General features: G+C 40.6%; 1 protein-coding gene across 3 annotated transcripts in view; it reads left to right on the forward strand.

The window, feature by feature from the left end:
- SORBS1 (sorbin and SH3 domain containing 1) overlaps window positions 1-17,069 on the forward strand; it is a 177,577-nt gene that overhangs the window by 48,048 nt on the left and 112,460 nt on the right. Inside the window, exon 1 of one of the 3 annotated variants that reach the window (XM_068397509.1) lies at window positions 9,544-9,568. The exons of the other annotated variants lie outside the window; for them this stretch is intronic. The gene's annotated coding sequence lies outside the window, so the exon portion shown is untranslated. Of the gene's footprint in view, window positions 1-9,543; window positions 9,569-17,069 lie in introns of those variants that run through there. 3 annotated transcript variants of the gene reach the window in all.

Here is a 17,069-nt window from a genome sequence, read left to right on the forward strand (position 1 = left end):
GACATTGTATGTTCTCTGCCTGTGTGAGCATTCACTGCTTGTGTGGTGACACTGATGAATCACCCAGCTCCTATTTGGTCATTGAAATAAAAACTATGCATCTGATCTGCCACTGGGGTTTCTCTTTCACAATTGATTCTAATACAGGACATGATACACTTAAACCCAGAGAAAAATCACGGCAAGAGTGGTGTGAAAAATAGACATGACCATTCCTGTCTCTTCAGCCAATGTTAAAGAGTAAGTGGAGATTTTAATTATTTGCTTAAAATTACCTTAACAGGGGTATCTGGAGGGAGATAACATAAACAAGGTAAGATGCAGTGGTTGTAACTGAGTGTAGGACATTGTAACTGAGCATAGCCCCATGTCCATATTAGTGCTGAGCTCCAAACACTATCCTGATTCGAACATGGAAAGAGTAGATAGGGCCATTCCAGTGCTACCATGTTTCATTAGACCACTTCAGCTGTTACATCCTTTAGCTTTCAAACTGCAGTGTCACCAAACAGCTGCACATTTTTAATTCCAGAAGCTTCTGACAGTCAGCAAGGATTGTATCCAAAGAGTCTCACTGGGTATTAGTGCACAGCTTGTTCCAGCAAATGCATTATTACCTATTAAACATTTATACAGCAGCATAAAGTTAGACAAGGATTCACAAACATAAATAAGACCTGTTTTTTGCACTGTAGAGCCTCCAATCTAAACCATGCCCAGATGATGACATACAGCGCAGCTGCTTGTAGGAGGAAGGGTGAGAAATGTTTGAAGGATAAGTGATTTCTGAGAAGACAGTGACTGGAGAAGGGGATTTGCAGGTCTAGGAACTAACAAATCAGAAGGTGTAAAAAGAGTGAAAATAGGAATTGAAGCACTATAACAAGTTTAGGAGGTAGTAAAGAATGGAAAAGAAGTTGTTAGCTATGAGATAAGCTTGAACATGAAATGTCCAGGAATGGATAGGAGAATTCTCTCTTGCCACTTCTGAACATTCAAGCAGAGATGGCTTCAGTATCTGGATCTGATGGAAAGCATCTTGCAGATTTTGAGGGTGGGACACTTTGGGTGGCTTTCTACCAACATTCTCTGCATACCAGCAGAGTGGAATAAAGTCTGTGAAAGTTGTTGTCTTGAAAAGCAGTAAGCATAGTTTCTTTGGTCTGCCCTGATCAAAATGCAAGTGTTCCTTCATTACTTCATTACCTGTTGGTCTTCAGAGCTCTGCACATTTCCCTCCACCCTTGTGCTCCACGTGGGAAGCTTCTTTTACTGATTTGGTGCTTCTAGAACTGGCTTTCTTTTCTCTAGGATAATACTGAATTCTTGAGGCTTCTCACAGTTTTCCTTTTTCTTTTTTTACAGCAATATCAAGGAATTGAAAAACAAAGGGTGGTACAGATTTTTTTTGTCTGTTGCCTGGGATCTGTCCTATATGGGAGCTGCAGAAAACACTCGATAATGAGCTTCCAGCCAAATGGAATCTCAGTAAATCTGGAAGTCTAGTGGATAGTATGGGAAGAGAGAAATAATTATATTGTTATCTGGGGCTAGCTCTAAGCAAAGCTGTCTAGGGCACTAGGTTGCTCTTTAAAAAAAACCCAAAACCCAAAAAAACCCAAAAAAAACCCCACGCCAGGTCCTCTCTGGTCTGGAAAACCAAAACTGACCGAGAGAAAGAGTACATGAAATAGAGAGAGAGTTGGTGTTGAGAAAGGAGTGGCACCTTCCAGCAGCATCAGTTGGTATTTTTCCTCCTTGCTGTCTGTTGGCAGTACTGGGAACAGCAGAGCTCCACAGCAGTTTTGACACAGCCGGACCCATCATTCAGACGTGTTCAATCTCATCCATATTGCTAAGAAGCTTTTGGCCTATTAAATCTAGTGAGTGCAAGTTCTTGGTAGTTTGTAGAAATAGTTTCATGGCAGTGCTATGAAATTATGTCTGTTTCTGCCAATTTTGTTTGTGGTGCCTTGAGATTTCATCTGAGATCTGGACATAGTGCAAGTATAGTGAAAGACAACAGCCACTCTGAGGATACAACCTTGATATATGTTTTTGGAACACTGGAAGATGAAGTGACTCAGCTCAAGTCCTGGATGGAGACTCTGGGTAAGGCTGGAAACAAAACTAAGGTCTTTGCCTAGGGCTTTTCAGTGCCTGTGCACCCATTTTGTCCTTGCAACAAATTTGCATGTGGCATTTGGAAAGGAAAATTTTTCTTTGCCCAGCACTGCAAGTAACATTCTCAGACCATTACAGTTCTCTTTGCTTTCCCTCATCCCCACGCTCATTTTTAATATACAGGTATCAGAGGAGTTACTAAACATTTGGCTGAATGCAGCAGTTTTTATCAGAGCGCTCGTGGAATGTGGGAAATCACACGCTGGAGTGCTACTTGCACAGAGACAGCAAATTCAGGAGTAATGCTGTCAGGAAAGGGACATCCTGTCACCAGCTTTTGTTCTCCTACACAGTTGCTAGCGAAGCAAGGGGGCCGGTCATGCCGTCCGTCCTGTCTGCTGACTCTGCCAGCTCAAGTCCATTTGTGAGCGGTTCTGCAGTGTGACAAGTGCCACGGCTGTGGGACACAGAGAGACAGCCCAGCTACTGGGTACTCCCTGCTCGGGACTGAGACTGGAGTGAGGACTTTAAAGAATGAAGTCCCTGTCAACAAGTACGTTGTGGACTGTCTCTGGTAAGCCTCCATCCAGAGGGCTTTGACCCTGGCTTGGACAAAATCTGCATGACTTTAGTTTCTAGTTTCAGGTTTCTAGGTGCTTGGGTTCTTCTGCTGATCTGATCTATTGGCAGCTGCTGGCACTTTGTAGTCTGATGCTCACCCACTCCCTGGAGCAGGGCTGGCCAGCCAGCCTACAGAATGCGGTTACGTGCTCCTTTTGTAGACCAATAACAGCGTTTTGGGACTTGGCCTAAAGTGAGTAGTCCTGCTCAGAGAAACATAATATTGCACGGGAGCGGGTGGAAGCGCTGCACCCCACAAAACCGGTCTCTACATATGAGTGAGCAGAAGTTGTAGTGCCCTAAAACTGGGGTTACAGTACCAGTCCATCCGGAGCGTGTTCCTTTTAGGTTTGATCTACAGTTAACATAAACTTGTGAAACTGGCTTGAATTGGCCTGATGTTGAAATGAATTTTGGAAACACGAAGCAGAGCAGAGGTAATCTGTATAAAAGTCTAGTGCCACTGCAGGCACTGGTTCTAAGGAAAGAGCTGGCGAGAGGGAAATGTCACAGAGAAGGGGCATGGGACCTGTGAATTGTCTATAAACTTAAGATTTATATCTGCAAATGAGACTTTAGTGGCAGCTAGAAAACAGGGGGATGAGGTAGAAGGGAAAGTGGCAAATGATGCAGATATTAATCCTGCTTAGCAAAATATTTCCAAGAAATAAAATTTAATCCCTGGAAGAAAAAAAAAATGCCAAAGCCAAAGCTGATAGTCTGAAGGTGAAATGGGAACCAAAGGCCCTGCCAAGATTAAACTTTTTTTTTTTTCCTTCTTGCCATGTATTATCATAGGGGAAAAGGCAGAGATGGCTGTTTTTTGCCTGCCCCAGAACCAAGTTGGGCAGGTTGATTAAGGGGTACTTGCACTATTTTAGGATTGGATCTGAAAGATCAAGGAGAGAAATTGTTACTTGCATTGGAACAAGTGGAGGTGGGAAAGAAAATAAAGGGTGAAACACATGGGAAACATCTGCTCCAAGGAGGCATTTTAGAAATAAGCTTCAGCAAGAGGGAAGGAGAAGCAGCTGTGCTGCATGGAGGGGACCACCAGGGCTGCAGTGAGGAATGGGAGAGAAGAGGAGGCAGAGCTAGTGATAAGGCTTCAGCCAAACCCAAAGAGGAGGCAGAGCTAGTGATAAGGCTTCAGCTAAATCCAAGAAATAGGCAGAGTGAGGACCCAGGCTGCACTTTTGTGGCTGAGACACGTCTCTAGTCTAGACTGAAAGTGAAAATTTGGAGTGTCTGTGAATAGTACACTGCCTTTAATCTAGACCCAGCTCAGGGAAAGGAACAGGGTGCTTTGGACTTGTGCTGAAAGCCGGGTAAGTGGTAAACATGCAGAATGATTTATCAAATACTGTGTGTCCTTCATGGAGGGGACATATCACACTAATCAGGAGGGAAATGAGCTATCTGGAGAACATTAAGCCAGTCAAATAGGGAAGGTGCGAGGTTAGGGCTTCCAGACTCTGCTTCTTACTGTGCCACAGGTTCTTTAGGTGACCTTCAGCAGAGCACTTAAGAGGACATTCAGATGTTTGGTTCTAGGTTTTCAGAGGTGCCAGAGTGTATTGCTCTGGAAGTAGAGACAATCATACTTTTTCCCAAATATCTGGTTTAACTGAACCTGACTTGTTCTCTTGGCTTTTACTTTGTTGCACTGAACTGTAAAAGATTTCACTTTAAGTTCTTTTGTGGAGCTGTGGTTTCACGACTGGTGTAAACTGATCCAAGTCCTGGCTGCCACTGAAAGAATATGCCCTGCTCTACCGCGACCCCAACCTCACCTTGTGTTAGCTCTAGTGCTGATGGGACATAGACAAACTGGGAACTGATCCAGCTAAAAAGCAAAATGGTGCCTCTCTGACCTGGGGAAGCTGCTTTGTGGCTTCTCAAACAGGAGAGATGCCCAGCTGCAGCTTTCCCAGAATTGCTGGTTGGTTTCTTGTATGTGACCCTGAGGCTTCTGGTACTGATAAAGGCTTTTGGATTAAGTAAATCAGTGATCTGATCAACTGTGGCATCTCCCAGGTCCTTTTTTCTGGAAAGTAGTTTTTTTCCCCCTACATTGCTGAGATTACACTGTCCTTGTTTCTCCGAGTTGTCTGAGTTCGTGTCTTTTTCACGTTGCCCATGGGAGACTCATACAAAGCCCACTGAAAGCAGTAATAGGATTCATGTTACTGATAGCAGACTTTGGATCAGAAATAAATTCAGTTATTATGCCTGGGGGTTGTACTGTTTATACTCCACAGCTCAGTTTCTATATCCCGTGATGTACCACTGAAGACAAATAGGAATAAAATTAATCCTATGTATCCAGTTGTCTCTATGACCCTTTGAATTTATGGGAAGTCCTTCCTATACTTAAAGACCACAATTGCCCTAGAATTGATCTAATCCCTATTTTCATAAAACCTTTTTTTGGATGAAAGCATCTCAAAGTGCTCTACAATAGCTATGCTCAAATCATTCCAGTACAACTCTTTCTGTGGTTGTGCTACACCACCATTCCCATAATGAGCCACTAGAAATTGCAATTGTGGAATTGCTTCCTTGCAAGTTGAACTGTCCACAGATGGGCAGAGTTATTATACTGGGTTTTGATTAGGACTAACACTTTTTTCCAGCCTAGGTGGGCTGGAGAAAAAAAAAAACAACAAAACTTTCCATGAACCACATTAAAAGAAAGTTTTGATTCCCTGGTGAGAAAAGCCACTCCTGAAGCAGAGTGCTTTCAGGGTGGGTGGGGAAGTTAGCTGGGAGGGAGAAGCTTCATGATCTGAAAAACAGATTGATACTGTTGAGGTTCTGCTCAGCATCTCTTATGCTTGATCACAGTGCCTCAGCCCACCAGATTTCTGAGTGAGGTCAATCGCAGTTTGATTCTATAAAGTGTGTGCATTTTTTGAATGGATCCTGAAAAATTTGAGACTTCTGTGCTCAGGATAAATATTAAAATATCCCATGGGACTTCCATGTAAGCATGGCAGTTTGTGTTGATCTCAGTCAAAATTAACCTTATCTTCCATGGTCATGAAAAATGCTGGGCATGGGCAACTTGCTGCTCTCTGTTGAGAAAGTGATTATTTTTTTAAAAGACAGCACTGCTGAGGAATTTGTTTGTACATGTTAGGCTGAAAGAGGGAATTGAGAGCTTATCCAAAAGTATTGTGCTTAAAGTCTAGGGTTGTGTCTGATTTCCAAGGCTCACTGATTGGCTTGCAGATGCTAGTTAAGGAGCAGTAGCCCTTTATTATCTTTCAGGGTTTTGTGATTAGGGGCCAGTCATGATAGATGTTGTCCACCAGCAGCTTTTCAGTGATCTTTGTAAACACACAAAGCTATTTTTCAAGGTGGGCTGTAGAAATGGCCTGAAAAAGTCAAACGTGGCAGAATTTGGGAAAGATCCCATGAACCCCCTGATGATGTCATAGAAACAATGGTCTAAACCCAAAGTTAATAATCTGGGTTTTAATAAAATCACTGGGGATTTTCCAAAGATAATAGCGTCACTAGTAATACAGCGCATGCCATTCCAGAACCAAAAGCTGAAAGGTGGTTGCTTTGATACATTTAGCCATCCAGTCCATTTATATTGCAACTCCCCTCTCCCTCTCAATATTTAATTTGAAATAATTGTGAATGTTTCCAAAAAGAAACAGTTGCTGATGAAAACAGTAAACCAAAATGAGGCAAAAGATTTTTCTCTCAGCCCCTCTTGATTCTTCTTGATTTACCATGCAACTTTTAATGTGAAGAGGGAAAGAAGGGGCGGGGAAGAGAGATCTCATCAGTTTTAGTCAAGCCTTGAAGAAGGGAAGGTAAGACTGCATCTACGAAAGGCAAATTGTCCCCCAATTATTTTTAGTTCTTCTGGTTCTCTAGCAGTAGGTACATGGTAAAGTGAAAGAGAGAAAGGATGGACCTGTCAGTAAACAGTGGTGAAGCAGACTTGGGATCACAGTTTGCTGCCACTAATGGGTCAGAGATCAGGACCTGAAGATTATTGATTAGGGCCTGTGCAGGAGGAAAGAGAATATCTGTTCTTGTTCTGTCATCCCCTTCCCTGCTGGAGAGGGGATGGTATGTACTCTTCAGGTTGGGCAAAGTGAGAAGGGACAGGAGTAAGAAACCAAGCCTTGTTTACATCTGTGTCTTCACCATTTCTCAGCCTGCTAGCACTGAAACACTTAGAATTTTCCAAAAGGCTATTTCAATGCAGGTGTGAAGCCTTGCACAGGAAACATACATTTTCTCAGGTAGACCAAAACGTCTGCGATTTGCTAGTTTCTGATGGCCACACTTCTACAAGCATGAAGTCTTGACCAGCTCAGCATTTAGAAACCAGCTTTCTCTTTGTGAGGCTCTTCTGCAGCTTAAAGGAACTATCTGGCAAAGATGGCCTCAGAACTTTCTTTTTAGTATGAAGAAAAGTTCTGACAAAGAAAACAGTACCAGACCTTAACCTGAATTACTTAGACAAGAAGTAACCAAAAATAGGCAGCATCTGTGTTCTACGATGTGGATGGAAAGCAGTAAATATTTATCTGTCCTTTCCTTCCCTTTGATATAAACACATAAGACTCTGCTGTCATTCACGTAATCTCTGTTTCTATACTAACCCATCTCTTTAAGGGAGACATCTATTTCCTATTACAACCATACAGGGGCCCTGAACTAAAATATTTTGCATGCCTTTGCTGGCCTCCAGGAAACATTAAACACACAAAGACAGACAAACAGCTATGAAGCCCCTGTTTAAAATTAAGAGTGGAGAAGGGAAGCAGAGTTTGTGGCTGCTTTTCTCAGACCCAATCTGAAAAGGATCTAAAGTCAATTTGCTTATTTTGCATAAAAGTGTCTTGTTTCTCAATATTAATTAAGACCAGCTGTTGAACCAGCAGGGCCAGGAGGCAATTGTGCCTTTTGCCACATAGTGAATGCTTGGCCACTACCAGGGTATTTTTAAAGAATGTCTCTTACTGAAAAAACCCACAACCTTGATTGCACAAACTATTTGCTAGTTGCTGCTATAAGAACAGCCATTACCCAGTGATTATCTGCTTGCTTTACAATGAAAAATGCTATTTGACAATATATAAAAGGCAAGTATGTATTTGAAATAGCTGTGCTGCAATAGGATTTCATTATCAGAATGCATTAGTTTTTGTAACTGTAGGCAAAGGGAGAGAGAGCAGAAAATAGGAGTAATAGCTGCTGAAATCTCTTATGGAAAAACTCCTGTTGGTGAATAACTTTGCCCATGAAAGTAGTTATACTGGAGTAGTTATACTGGAGTGAACAGGGATGAGTCACAGGTGCAGGGATTTGAAAGGCAGGCCACCTCAGGTGCTGCCCTTGAGAAGGACAAAGTCACTTGCCGATGACTTTTAAGGGTAGTACCTAACTGTCGAATTGTGGTTACTAGTCAAAATTTCCAAAGAGCTGTGGTGCTTTGGGCCTTAACGTACATAGTTAATTCTCCATCTGTGAAATGGACCTAATAACACAAACAATTTCTCACTAAAGGCTGTTATGAAAATTAGGTAAATGGGACTTTAAGAACAGGCACAGTTGTGGCTCAAAGATCCTTCTAATGCAGTCTGCTGCTCTAGCAGTGGCTGGTGTCACAGGTCTAGGGGAAGGGTTAATGTAGAGGGCAAATGAAAATTGCTACTTCACCTGAGATATCCACGCCTTCTAGTAACTTGTGGTTAATAACTTTGCAAGCTAAGAGTTTTAGCTTAAGATTTTTCCGAATTTCATTTTTTGAGTTTTCTTACACAGTGGACCTCCACAAGATCCTGCGGCAATGAGCTCTGCATCCAATTATGTCCGACGTGAAAAAGTACTTCCTCTTGTTTGTTATAAAACTTCTGCCTAGGGATTTCTTTCAGTGCCCCTTAGTTCTTGTGTTCCCAGAAGGAATGAGCTGCCATTCCCAGATTAGCATTTTTGGTGCCTTTCAAGATTTAAAGAGCTCTCTTATCTCCCCTCTGCTGACACTTTCTCACACTGAAGAATCCTCATTTATTCAGTGTCTCCCTGTCAAGAAACAGTTGAGGAGCTTTCATTGTTCTTGCCACCCTCCTCTGTTCCTTATCCAGTTTTAACTTTGAGGTGATAATCTGTAAGAGGCATGCTATCAATTATAAATGTTGCTATTCGTGAGCTGGTGTTTGTTGTTTGCTTGGGACTCCTTGGTGGGCAATCATTTGAGATGAACTGAGTATTACATTACGTGTAGATTTAAGTGTTATAAAGCACACATGTACTTGTACTAGTCCTTGCAGGGAGGAGAGGGAGGATCTTTTAGGGATCTGTTTTCCCCTAGTGAGATGTAATTATTTTGAAAACGGAGACCTGAGTATCCAGTATGTTATACTTATTTCTGAGCTGAGTAAGAGCCAGTTTCTTTAAGAGCAATGCAGAGGAAGAACAAAATTCAGAAGAAAAATTGTTTTTGTTACTGAGATTCCAGAATGAAACCATTTTACACCTAAGAAACGTAATAAAAAACTGCCTGGACATCCTCTTCCTTTCTACAGCAGCTGTTTCCACTCTGTATTTTAATGAGTGGGCTGAACCAAAACCTTTGGGGAAGGGCTTTCCCCTCCCTCCCCCCTCTTTGGCATCCCCACGTAAAGGGCTGCACTACAGTATCATGCTCTGTGCTTCTGTTGAATGAGTAAATGTCTATGGCTGGACAGTCCAAAGGAAAGGCTACATCGTGTTCGCAGCTGGTTAAGCTCCTTAATGCAAGCTTTTTAACATTTTCCTGGATATTCAACTGATGTGATTTTGGCTGCAAGAAGTAAGTATTTAAAATCTTGGAAGATTTAAGACCTTTCCAATTACTTCTAATTTTCCGCTATAAATAACTAGTGGAGTATCTGTTGGTTTTGGAGGTAGATTCTGTTTGAATTACTTCATTTTACGTTTCCTGTTAACTGTTTCTATCTCTTCTGAATGATTTATAAATTCCCTAAAGTTGCATACTGAGATTCTTGGAGGAAAGTAGTTCTCATGGTGTTGTGTATGATGTGTAGTGGAACGTATTGATTCCCTTTTACTGTATAACAAAACAAGACTTACTTATCACTATAGATGTTGTTTCCAAACTACTTTTTGAGTCCTCTATTTCTTGATTTATCTCTGCCTGCAGAGTGACTTTTTTTTTATCCTGGTTGTATAGTTTTATTCAATGTCTAATCAATCCCTCTTATGTGTGCTGAGAACATCTGCTTTGCAAGTTTCTATCTGCCTTCACAGTAATACAATAATTTCTCTGTGTTTTGTGTGCTTTCTCATACGAAGCAGAACTGAGAAAATGGTGAAAGCAGCGGCACTTTTTTTTCTGTTTTTCCTTTGGCACTAGATTACATTCACTAAACTCAGCAAATAGCAGAATTCCCTCTGGAGTACTGGGAAGCAGCCCAAACTCACTACAGTTGCATTTTGCTGGACTATAATTGTAGCAGGGTTTTCTTTTTTCCTCTTTCTCTTTTATGGTCTGCTGAAATTCTTTCTGTTGTAACTGCATTCCTGATTGATTCCATTCTCAGATAGGCACCTCTTGCCTGTTAATTTCCCGCAAATGAACATCCTGAAACAAAAGTAAAAGAGATGCCATGTGTCTAACTGCAAATTCAAGTTGAGAAATTTTTTACTAAAACTGGGAGTAAGATGGGCTCAACTTCAAGCCTTCTTAATAACTTAATTAATTTAGGGCTGAAATTTTTGTCTTATTTTAACAGAAAATTGAGGCTGACATTAAGCCTTAGAAACTTAAAGTCTGGGTTTGGTTCTAGATTTCTCTGCTGCAGCTGGAACCATTTAAGGCCAGACTCAGACTTGATGATTTAACTCAATAATTAGTAGCACAGTTAAAACATTTTAAGTGAGACCTAGGGTTAGGTCTTTCTTGGTTATGCTGGCATAAATATGGAAGAATTGCTGTCATTTTAAAAGCTCCAGTCTCTGTGAGCATGCAGACGCGTGGACTTTAAGACAAGCATTGTGGTTGATATCTGGGCTGGATCTTTACTGGAGTAGAATAAAATTGGAAAATGAGAGTGATCACCTGCATCTGTCCTTGCAATATTCACCTCACCTGAGATTTGCATGGCAGCAAAATGGGGTATGGCTACTCTTGGCATTCCCATGGCCACAGGTAGCCCAGCAACTGCTCGCAGGTACCAGAGTTCTTCTGTAGGCTTTGGTTTGAGAAATTAAAATTGCAGCTAATCTGGGTTTCATTCTGATTTAGCTCCAGGCTGTGAGCCTGTGTGTTTTTGTTGGGAAAACCAGGCTTAAATGAAGTAGATAGAGGTTAGAGTAGCTCCAGGATCATTTAAAAAACACTTCTTGATTTAGGTAGATTTGTGTGATAGCTGAAGACAGTAACTCTGTCTCTTTCTCATGATGGACTTCAACTTTAATGTTTCCTTTAGGTATTCATCTTCTTGCTTAGTAACTTACGGTCATTCTGCAAGGCTGGAGCTATATATTGTTGCAAATAAAGGGCTACCTGCTGCTGCTCCCCGCTCTGCAGGGCCTTCCCAGTTCTTCCATCAGTGACTGGAAATGGCTGTTAATGGTCTGAGCTCAGGGAGCTGAACAGAACCAAACACTGTGCCTCAGTTTCCTGTTAAGCTTTTCCAGATGATTTCCTTGAAGTTTAAATGACAAAGTTTGTTATTCCACAACTTCCTGAGGCAAGCGGTTCAATAGAAGGAGTCATTTAGAGGAAGAGCCAGAACCCAGAGTGTGGTTAATAGCTTTTAAAGCACCTCCTAGAGAGCTTCCTGCCTGTTCTACAGGAGAGACTTCCCTTGTAAGACTCCTCTGAGGTGACTGAATGGTCTCCCCTTATACAAAATATTCTCTCTATGCGATCATCATATGATAGTTTACTGCCTTGCACAACAATAGTCCACTGCCAACAAGAAAGGGAAAAAAACTAGACCCAGGCATAAGTGAGCACAGCAGCCTTGTCCAGCCTGCCCTGTGGCAGATGAAAAAGAGCTTTGACAGTAAACTGGGGCTCACTGGGAAGAATGAGTTTAATACCTAACTCTGTGGCACACACTCTGTGTGATCTCTAGCACGTTATTTGATCTGTCTGCATTAAGTTTCCCCACCTGTGAATGTAATAATGCTTCATTTGTCTGTATTGGCTGTAAACTAGGACATTAGGGATAGGATTTGACCGGACCTTTAGATAATGCTGTAATAAAAATACCTGAAATAATCTGTTTTCATATTTCAGTAAGTGCATCATGTGTATTTATCCATACAGAAGGCATATGCTGAATTAAAGATCTACTGAAAGCTTTATTAGGAAAGAGTCACATCTATCACATAGAGCATGTCTGGTTTACTTCACTTTACTCCAATTAATCTACAGAAGTGAGATCTTTGTCTCTTATTTTTGATTGTAAATTCTGGTAATATCTGAATGGAGGAAAGCAGAGATTTATGGGTTGATGTCCCCTACTAGGCAAGCTGCAGTAATGTTTAGCACATGAATATGTTTTAATGTAACTTTCTAAATTATTTTTAGATTCCATTAAAATCTGCTGGCTCTGTATGTGGTAGATTCTCCAGGGCCAAAAGCACATAACTCAGGGGTGCCCTGTCGTACAGAAAACCTCATCCAGACCATGACTTAATTAGTTTCTGAATTCCTACAGTTGCATGTTCTGAGCTCCCAAGACTCCTAAGACCCACTTAATTTTCACAGAGAATAAACTCTGAAGCCTATTTCTTTTTTGTCTATGTCTCGTCATTTTGCCAGGTGTGAGAAGCTTTTGGCACTCAAATCTGTGCTAACCTGTTTTGCATCTCACTCTCAGATAGCTCTTCAGAGTCTTTATCCTCACTCAGTGTCCTGATATCTTCTGTGTGACAAAATAGTCTTCAACTCTGCTGATTCTGATGTTGGAGTAAAAAAACATTGAAGAAAAATGAGTAAATGGCAAATTTGGGTCCTCATTAATGAGTAAGGGAGAGTAGGTAAAATGTGAAAAGATTTGTAGGGAGTATTGTTTAAATAAATTATTTTCTGCGTGATGTGTGAGTGATTCTTTAAAGATTATGTATATGAAATGAATGTGTTTTATGAAGAATAGAATACTAATTATCTGTAATGATATACTTTTCCTGTGAATAGTATGCATAGAAAGACTGTTATCCATGACGTAATTAAAAAGTATAGGTAGATTTTTCTTTCAAGGTACTCAGTATTCTCATTCGTCCCAGTTTATTCATGTTGTGCATCAGGGAATGGCTGGGATAGGAGGGGAGGTGGGATTCATAGAAGTAAAGTAATCATTAATAATGCCATCAGAAATCACATGGCACTAGGAATCACTTTGGACCACTCGTTCTTTGCGTTATTAATCCCATATTTTTTTTGTGATTGGGCAGATGAAGGCACTCTTTCTGGTAGGGATCTGTGTGACTGCCAGTACTGGCATGGATCAGATTCCATGATGAGGACCATAACTTGCATCTACAGCAACAGAACTAAGACCTGGAGTCACTGCATTTGAAATCAGTTATTCTGGATTGACATAGGAGTAAGTGAAGTATCTGCTTTTGAGAAATGCTGCTGTGGCTGAATTGGTGTAAATGTTAGCTGGAATATTCCAGGAGCTTACAGAAAATAAATGTCGAAATCTGGTTGTTTAGGAGTGGATGGACTGAGTGCTTAACATGGTGATGAAAGTGCAAAACTTTATTATAGACTATTGATCAATTTTTTAAGTGCTTGAAAAGGAGACTGATGGTTTTAGTTCTGTTTTTTAATTGAGAAAATGAGACACTGCTATGCAGTGCAGTGATTGCAGAAGGCTGGGAATAAAGCTCAGATTACCTGAATCCCAGTTTCTCAATGAGCTCTTGGAGAATCTGAGTCCTGCTGAATTATCTTCAGGGAGGAAATTTACACTGAATTGTGATTACTTAGCAACACTCTGAATGGGAACATCCTAAAAGGTTTGGAAGTTGAGTGTCATCAGAAAATCTGTTTTTCATAAAGGCAGATCTGGTAGATGTGTGGATAAATGTCTTCTAAAAATATGGAGAGGGAGAAAAAAACCATATCCATTAATTCTATTTGCATCTTACAGTATTACCAGGAGCAGGATATTGTCCCTGGTAAATCCCACATGCTTACAGGCAATGTCTCATCATTGTGTAAGCTTCCACACAACATTTCCTGTATCCTGGATCTTTCCACAAAGTTGTGGGGTTTTTTTGTTGTGTGGTTTGTTTTGGTTTTTTTTCCCCCTGTAATATCTGTTTCTTATGGGGAAGATGACTGCTGTAATGTTCTCCCCAATGTCATGTGCTGTAAGAGGAGATTGGAACTTCACATTGTATTAGAGCTTTTCATGTGATAAGGCACTCCTAAAAATGGCAAAACATCAGTGTTTCATGCACACTGAAGGGTTGTAAATAAGAAACTATCCAAAAATACCATAGTTTTTGGCAGGGACAAGAATATTTGGCAGGAAGTTTGTCTGCAGATAACACACAAGACTACTACTTTAAATGTTGTTTTCTTCTTCTTTTTTTTAAGAAGATCAAAAGTTTTCCTACAGTTTTTGACATGATAATTTGTATTTGAACCATTTTTGGGGCACATTGCATGTAATTAAGTTTAAAGACTTGTTCAAAACCTCAAATCATCAGCTCCTACACATAAATGGCAACTCATCTATCACATCTTCAGTAGCAAGGAAGAGCAGGCTGTCTCAGAGCCATTTAAAATGCTTTACTTTCATATTTGCCAAGTTCTTTTATTCTCTGTAGGTTTTAATGACTCAGACCTGTGAAATCTCTTCCATACATGGTTAAAGTGTAACCACTGGTTGGGGGTGGAGGGAGAGGAAGGAGGGAACAACTTGCTGAACTGATAGAGTTTTAAACAAACTTGGGTAGTTTTCTTGAAACAGCATTTCAGTCTTAAGTCATACATGTATGTTCACACACAGGGCATCTCTCAGCCTTAATCATGCTGGAAGCTGGTGGAAATAAGTATCCATATACAGTGAATGCAGTGCATTTGCATCCAGCAAGGGTAGCTAGTCTCAATCCTCCATCCAGCAAGGGTAGCTAATCTCAATCCTCCATCCAGGCCTGTCTTCTTAGCCGGGACCCTTTTCTGGGATCTTATTTCTGCAAGATTCCTTCAGTATTTCTGCCTTTGTCCATTTTTTACATAAGTGTTAATGAAATAACTTGGTTAATTTCACCTTCTTTTAACAGTAGACACCCATTGCAGATCTTTCTCTTTCTCCCCTTAAAGTAGCTTAGCACAGACAGCACTTACTTTTGAGCAGATTAGTAATAGATGGTCAGCAGAACTATCAGATCAAATGTTTTGCACCCATTCCTATTTTTTAAAATATGCTCTAACATAATTTAAATTTTTCTGTGTAACTGAACCCTCTTCCAAGCAAGAAGCGTATTCAGAGGGGTTGATTTGGTCTAGTGCTCACTAATGTCGGACAAACTGAGTTGTCATATTGTCTCTGTCACAAGCCTGTTGTGTCATACTGGTCAAATCATCTAGCTATTGTGGGCAGGATTTTAAAAAGCATACAGTGCTTATGTAAATCCATTCCCATTCAAGCTGATGGAGGCCTAGTTCTGATTTCCACTAAGGCTTCATTACACTGCCTGGCAAGGTCAGGATCCTTAAAACTAGGCTTTTTGCCCTGCCAGAGGGGTATAAAGGGATACCACGCAAATGCAAATCTGACCCTGGCAATTTTTCCATGAACTTCAGTGGAAGGAAATTAAACAAACACAACAGCTTTTTAAAAATTTAATTTTGTGCTTCTTCATTTCCCCATTGTTAAAATAAGCCTAATAACACGTACCTACCTCGCACAAATGCAGCAAAGCTAATTTAATGTTTGCACAGCTGTTTGAAGATGTCCAGTTCTATGTAAGTGTCAACTTGCATCATTAACTTGAACTGATTTGTCTGCTGATCAGTGAAAAATTTATATGAAGTTTTATATCTCTCTGAGGAACATCCCCAAATCCAAGTAATTTAGTTTTATTAAGAAAAACAATGTATTGATCGTGAATTTAAGAGCCACGACTGTGGTGTGGACTTCTGATGTGCAGGGCTGCATCATTGTGGGAGGATGTTCTGTCCCGTGTTAACCATGCTTGTAGGTCACGAGACTGTTGATGGGAGCCAGTTTCTTTCCGTCCCAACACGACAACAATCTATCAGTTGCTCATGGCATTTTGTAACAGATCCTTGTGAAAGTTCGCAAGGATATGAGGATCGCTGTCTTCTAAGTGCCACATGTATTTTGCAGACTGATAATGCAGCATTTTGTTACCACAATGAACTGCCTTTTCTTCTCCTGTTGACATTCTAGAGCTCAAATTAATACTGCACCCTGTAGCTCAGGATAACATAGCTCAATTTGTATTAAAGTGATAACAGAAGCAAAAATAAGAATATATTTAAGAGCGTTCTTGTTACATGAGCTGAGATGGTTGTTAGATAAATTAAGAGACCATGATAGTGTCAGTTTAATAGGAACACAGATTGCCATACAAACACATACTAACAGATGCGTGCAAACCCTTATTTGCAAGAGAAATCCCTGCCTATGTGAGTGACTGCCTTGCTGTCAGTGGACTTGCTCATGGAAAGGCCATTTGTGTATGAAACTGCAAAATCAGATCCTAAATAACGAATGCAACATGGTTATTCTATGGAAGTGGGGAGTTATCTTGAGGCATAGGGCTTTTGCTGTCTCTTTAAATAAGTGAGTATGGTGCAAAAATGATAATGGTCTGAAATGTTACTTCAGGAAACATCTCATTTCATTTCCATTCCTTAGTGCTGTCCCTGGATTTACACAATCAATAATGTACATAAATCTTTCATGGATTTAATCTATATTTCCTTCTCTTGGTGTTGTATTTTTGTCTCTGTCAACATTGGAATAAACAGGATCTGCCAGAACAGATTATTAAATACAGCTAATAATATTGACTGTTTCTGGAATGCAACCTGATTTACAATTAGAAAAGCTAACTGGGGTTTGTTAACACAGGAGCAATAAAGCAGGCTGGAAATGAGTAAATTGGCACTTGTCCGATAACTGTGTAGCTAGCCGAGAAGACTCCTTACCATCTATGAGGTCTAGTGCAGCATGTTAAGCATCTTGTGTTTAAATGCATTACACCTTATCTGCTACAGTATTTTATAATAGGTACAGTTGTCCGGATCCCCCAGTACTCCAGAAGTTGTATCCAGAGACCACCAGTGATGA

This window comes from Nyctibius grandis, chromosome 4, assembly GCF_013368605.1.
Source record: "Nyctibius grandis isolate bNycGra1 chromosome 4, bNycGra1.pri, whole genome shotgun sequence".
NCBI classification, from domain to species: Eukaryota; Metazoa; Chordata; class Aves; order Nyctibiiformes; family Nyctibiidae; genus Nyctibius; species Nyctibius grandis.